The sequence below is a fragment of the Urtica dioica genome, chromosome 5 (assembly GCF_054948205.1).
Source record: "Urtica dioica subsp. dioica isolate 48M chromosome 5, U.dioica_male_clone48M_v1_H2, whole genome shotgun sequence".
Lineage (NCBI taxonomy): Eukaryota > Viridiplantae > Streptophyta > Magnoliopsida > Rosales > Urticaceae > Urtica > Urtica dioica.
In genome coordinates this window covers 41,786,689-41,793,191 of record NC_142760.1, presented here as the reverse complement: position 1 = coordinate 41,793,191, position 6,503 = coordinate 41,786,689, and the positions used below count along the sequence as shown (strand labels likewise).

At 43.5% G+C, this 6,503-nt stretch overlaps 1 pseudogene; it reads right to left on the bottom strand.

Moving 5' to 3' along the window:
* Positions 1–279: 279 nt before the first annotated feature.
* On the bottom strand, positions 280–2,444 carry LOC149398628 (rust resistance kinase Lr10-like; annotated as a pseudogene).
* Between the last annotated feature and the right edge of the window lie 4,059 nt (positions 2,445–6,503).

Sequence of the window (6,503 nt, the reverse complement as noted above, 5' to 3'; positions counted from 1 at the left end):
TAATCCAAAAACGCGATTAACAAATTTCATACAAGGGGTTCAAATGAGCCATGTCCCTCGCTCTCCTTATTATCAGTCTCATTATTACGCTTGAAAATTAATTCCTATTACACACAATAGAGCTTAGTTTTTGAGACATATACACGACATAATTCCTATTACTATAGGACAAAAAAAGGGCCATAGTCGCGACAAAATCCCGTCTAAAGCCCCTAAAGTCGCGTCTTCTTAAAAAATAGACGCAAGATTAAATGCGACATAGGTCAACATGCGAATAATTCACTCATCAATAACTTCTAACTCAAAAGCCATATGCTGCATCGCTGGGATCTTTGGAGTCGCGATAGTTTGACCCGACATGGAAGAAAAAGGATTTGGAAGCATCTTCAAATCTTAGCCTACTCCTTCCAACATCTGAACTGCGTTTTTCATGGTGGGACGGCCCGCTGGATGCACCATAGCCCATCTCGCCGTCCCCTTCCTCCTCGGGCTGAATCCGAAGATCTTCTCCATCTTCTAGAAGGTTGTAGATCCACTCTGGATAGTAAATCTCTTCGGCTCCATTTTCCTCCTTTGAGCTATCCATGTTCTTTCTCCCGGCCACCATCTCCAGAAGCTACATCCCGAAACTATAGACGTCGTACTTGTACGACACCTTTCCAAAGTTTCTAGAGAACACTTCGGGGGCGATGTAACTGATCGTCCCACGTGTTGTGGACATAGAAATGGTGTTTTGATCCTTCGAGCACAGCTTTGCGAGACCAAAGTCGCATATCTTTGGGGTAAAGTTTCGATCAAGAAAGATGTTGTGGGGTTTAATGTCGAAATGAAGAATTATTTGGTCGCAGCCTTGGTGGAGGTAGTCGATCCCTTTGGCTATACCTAATGCGATTGCCTGAGATTGCGTCCAAGTAAGCAGTGATTGGTTTCGGGATATGTACTTGTCGAGAGTATGGTTCAATAGTAATTCGTAGACAAGAGCTCTTCTGAAGCCGTCGGCGCAGAAGCCGACCAAGCGGACCATGTTTACGTGGTGAATTCGACCCATCGTTGCCACTTCGTTGACGAAGTCTTCTCCGTTTCCGGCGATGAGATAGGGGATTGTTAGATTCTTCACGGCCACAAGGACATCGCTCGAGAGCTTCCCTTTGAACACCGTCCCAAATGCGCCTTCGCCTAGCTTGATCTTGAAGTCGTCCGTGATCTTCTTGATGTCGGCGTAGCTGTACCGCGACGGACTACATTGATATGGTGGATCCGAACCATTGTTGCCACTTCGTTGACAAAATCTTCTCCATTTCCGGAAATGTTACGTGGGATTCTTAGAATATTTACTGCCACAATAATGTCGCTCGAGAGCTTCCCTTTGAACACTGACCCGTACGCTCCCTGGCCCAGCTTTATTTTGAATTGATCTGTGATCTTCTTGATGTCTATGTAGCTGTACCGTGATGGTTTAAGTGCTGTGTAATCCTTAAGAAACTTCTCAATTCTCCGTCGGTGTTCTTCTTCTTTTTTATCCCGGCTATAAACATAAAGCATACTAACAGCCACACAGAGAACAAGAAATGAACCAAGCGTCGAAACTGCAATTCTGTTATAAACATTTAGCCAGAAAAATAAATGTAAATACTTTGATAGTCTGGAAAATTAAACTTATTAAACTTTCAAGATGTAATTCTTAGAGATAACAAAACTCACCTGCTGTGTGACCTGAAAATATATGATGAAACAAATATCATTATGATTTTTCCATCAACTGGATATAAAGGCTACATTTGAAATGGAATTTATTACAAAAAATAAAAATTTAAACGAAAAATAAAAAACAGTGAGTGAAAAAAAATTGAAATTTGTAACTCATGTAAAAATTAAGGAAAAAATCCATATTTCTTACTATTTCCCAGTCTTCTTTATAAGTCTAAACCGTAATCATATATTTTCACCACATTTTCTTGCTTAAGTTCTTGTGTCAAAATTTTGGCAAACCTAAAAGGAAAATAAGAATATTGGGGATTTTCATTTTGTTTCCCTCGGAATTTCAAATTTACAGACGTAGCTGATTGCTTAACTAAAATTTAAATATATCTATTTTCTCTTACCTTCATCCTGTATCCAGTCAAAGCAGTACGTCCGTTTCGATTTGAGCGGCATTGTTCTTCCTTCTGCATCCTTTGAATTAATGTGCAGATTTTGCAACTTGGTAAGTACCAATTGAGAGAAAAAGATTCTGAGGTTTGAAGCCGTTGAGGGGCATTGAAGCTGCCATAGCCTTCTATCATATAGGCTGGCGCGTTGAAGTAGCTATGCATCTTTGTGCAATGGAAGAAGTGAGAGTTATCCCCGACCAGGCTGCTAAAGGATACATCTCGAATATTCTCCAACTTTTGGACAAGTCTTGTACTCGGGACATACTGCACTTTGGCACCGCCGGAGCAATTCATTCGTACAAAGCATGAGAACTTAAAACTGAACCTGAAAGGACTCGTTGAGAGGTTGAGGAACTTAAATTCCGCCTTGACTCAGGCGACACTATTACAAATTCAATTTTCTGATCCGGAAGGGTATTAGGTGCGACATGTCGCACCTAAAAGTCTCACCTACGCTCATATTTGGTGTGACATGTCGCACTAGATACCCATCCGGATAACTAAATTTTTCACTGAAGTTAAGTGGTATTCGGTGTGACACTGTCGCACTGGATATGATTTCGTCGCATCTAATACCTTTCGGTGCGACGACCGTCGCACCGAAATGTTTCAAAATTTAAAACAGTCTGAAAAAGCCCCCCAAAATTTTTTCACTGTATAATTTCATATTCGGTGCGACGCTTGGTGCGACATGTCGCACCTAGTATGTATATTCGGTGTGACGCTTGGTGCGACATGTCGCACCGAGTATGTATATTCGGTGCGACAGCGTCACACCGAATAAACTTAGGGTATTATAAATTCCCCAGCCCGTGAACTCTCTCTCTCTCTCCTCTGTAACTGCCCCTCTCTCTCTCACTGCAACTCCCTATCTCTCTGCAACTCTTTCTCCGGCGAGCTCGCCCAGCCCCTCGGCCCCGCCACGTCGCCCAGCCCCGTCGGCCCCGCCCCCTCGCCCAGCCCCCTCGGCCCCGCCCCCTCGCCCAGCCCCCTCGCCCAGCCCTCTTGGCCCCGCCACCTCGCCCTAGCCCCCTCAACCCGCCCCTCAGCCCAACCCCCGACGTCCCAACCCCCGACGTCCCGGCGAGCTCGACCTCGGCCCGTGAACCACCCCTCCGCCCGCCCCCTCGCCCAGCCCCCTCGGCCCAGCCCCTTCAGCCCGCCCCTCGGCCCAGCCCCTTCAGCCCGCCCCTCGGCCCAGCCCCTGACGTCCCAGCCCCCTCGCCGTCCTCGACCCAACCCCGCTCGCATCTGCCCGAAGCAGCGAGGTGACCTTTCTCTCCGCCGATGCGAGTCTAGCCCGTCCCCGACCTCGCCCGTCACTGTAAGTCTCACTCTCTTTCTCATTCTCTCACTCACTCTCTCACTCTTTCCCCGCAGCCTGGTCACTCGTAGCCCCGCATCGTAGCTCACTGCCTCGCAGCGCCGCGTCTTGTGCCTCGCAGCTCCTCGTCGTCGCCTCGGTGAAGGTTATTTGTTATTTGTAATTAGTAACATTTTTAGATTATTTAATATGTAATATGTTATAAAATTAAATAGTAACGTGTCAGATTAGTTAAATTAAAGTAAAAGTAACTTATATGTTTAGTTTGATTATAAATATGTAACATGTTAGATTAGTTGAATTAAGTTAAAAGTAACATATTAAATTAATTAGTAACATGTTTAGTGTAATTTAAAGTAATTGTAACATGTTTTGATTAATTTGATTGCAATTTGTTGAAATTTTGGTTAATTAATTAATTAGTAACATGTTTAGTTAGATTAAATAGTAATATATATGAATATATTTTAAAATGAATAAGTAACATGTTAAATTTAATTTAAACTTATTGAAAATTTATAAGCGACCGAGCCACGGAGGCTCGGTTTAGTATTTAGTATGTTGATAGGATAGTCCTGGTTGGTTATATATGTGTTTTTTTTTAATTTGCAGATTTTGGTTAGTCAATATTATATGGGAAACTCTGCCGAAATATTGGTTGAATAAAACGTATTTGTCAAAAAATTAACTCTTTCGATAACATATTTTAACGAAATTTACTAATTTGTCGAAATTGGTTAACTCGTTAATGAAATCAGTAGTGAATTTGTATATAATAACGAATTCTAACAATTTCGTTTCAAAATTAATACATGTCTTTCACAATTTCTCTTTCACTCTTACAAATTCGCTCTCGACTCTTTCAAGTCCTAACGATTCATTTTTTCCTCTCAATTTCCTTACAAAACGAATCCTAACGGTTCGTTTTTTTCCTCTCAATTTTCTAACAATTCACTCTTACAAAACGAATTCTAACGATTTATTTTTTTCCTCTCAATTTCCTCTCTCATTCAGCGGAATGTCAAATCCAAGTAGAGATTGGATTACCGAGAACAATCGGTTGAGTTTGCAGTATAAAGCAGTGGTTAACGAGTTTATCCGCCTTCCAAGCAGACTCCCGAACAAAAAATGATCAATATCGTTGTCCTTGCAAGTCTTGCAATAACGTGAGATGGCACGACATCGGGGTCGTAAAGAATCACCTTTTGAACAAGGGGTTTACCCCGGGATACACCGAATGGTATCATCACGGTGAACGTCATGTGCTTATCCAAGTAGAAGATGTCAGCGAAACTAAGCAGAGAGGAATCGGTGGATTGCACGATGCTCTCCATGATATAATGGATCACAAGGACATCGACGACTTTGCGGATCCGACCCCGAGCGAGGTGCGTGCAGAGGAGCAAGTGGAAGATTTATTCGCCGAGTTAGAAGCGGAATTGTACCCTGGATGCAAAGAGTTTTTGTCTTTGTCGTTCCTAATTTCGTTGATGCACATCAAAGTCACGGACCATTGGACGAACAAGTCGTTCACAGAATTGTTGCAGCTCTTGAGGAAGTCTCATCCAATTGGTAACCGAATTCCGGAAAAAAACACTACGAGGTCAAGGCGAAGCTGAAGCGTTTCGGCATGGGATACGAGATGATTGACGCGTGCATCAACGATTGTGTGTTATTTCGAAAAGATCTCGAGAAAGCTGAAGTGTGCCCAGTTTGTAATGAGAGCAGATGGAAGCCAACCGGGAAGAATATATCACAAAAGATATTGCTTTACTTTCCCTTAAAAGATCGATTGAAGCGATTGTAAGCTTCTCGACACACGTCGCTTGAGATGCAGTGGCACGAACGAGATCGCATCAAGGAAGAAGGCGTTTTGCGACATCCTGCGGATGGTTCGACGTGGAAGAATCTAGACAAGATATACCCATATTTTGTTGCAGAGCCTCGCAACGTACGGTTGGGACTAGCTTCTGATGGGTTCAACCCGTTTGGGGAAATGAGTTTAGCGTACAGTATGTGGCCCGTGGTACTAACTGCGTACAACTTGCCGCCTTGGTTGTGCATGAAAATGAGTATATGATGCTAACGCTTCTGATACCCGGGCCGAGCTCACCTGGAAATGACATGGACTTGTTCTTACAGCCAGTTGTTGAATAGCTGAAAGAATTGTGGGATTCTGGGTTCCAAGTGCGAGATGGGGCGAACGATGAAGTGTTTCGCTTGTGTGCCGCGCTTCCATGGACGATAAACGACTTTCCGGCTCGATCGTATTTGTCGGGATGGAGTGGCCAAGGGTATCTTGCGTGCCCCACGTGCAACCTCGAGACGCCATCTATGAAAGTCATGAACATGATCGTCTACTACGAACATCATCGATTCTTGTCTATGCCTCACTGATTAAGGAAAAGCACTGATCACTACGTAGATCGCCACGAGAAACGCTGTTAACCTGTCAAGTTGACTCCGCAAGACATACTCGATTAGTTGACTAGTCTTTCTTGCACGACAACTGGCAAACATGCCGTTAAACGAAAACGTGCTTAGTGCGAATTGAATTGGACCAAAAAGAGCATCTTCTATGAGTTGTCTTACTGGTCAGAGTTTGAGTTGAAGCACAACATGGACGTCATGCATATAGAGAAGAACGTGTGCGATAATCTTCTCGGGACGATGCTCATCTTGGAAAAGAAGAACTATGATACGGAGAAGTCAAGATTTGACTTGATGCACTTGAAAATCAAGACTTCTCTGCACTTGAGACAACAAAGGAATGAGTGGTACAAACCACCAACAGCATACACGTTAACCCTTGAGCAGAGATAACGGTTTACCGAGTTCCTCAAATCTGTCAAATTCTCAGACGGGCTCACTGGAAATTTGAAGAAAAATGTGATTGCTGACGGGAAGTTCACATGTTTGAAGTCGCACGATTGTCACCTGATCTTGCAGAGACTGTTGGCTGATGGTATTCGCCCTTTTGTGCCAAAACCGATACAGGAGACGATCTCTGAGCTTTGCAACTTTTTCAA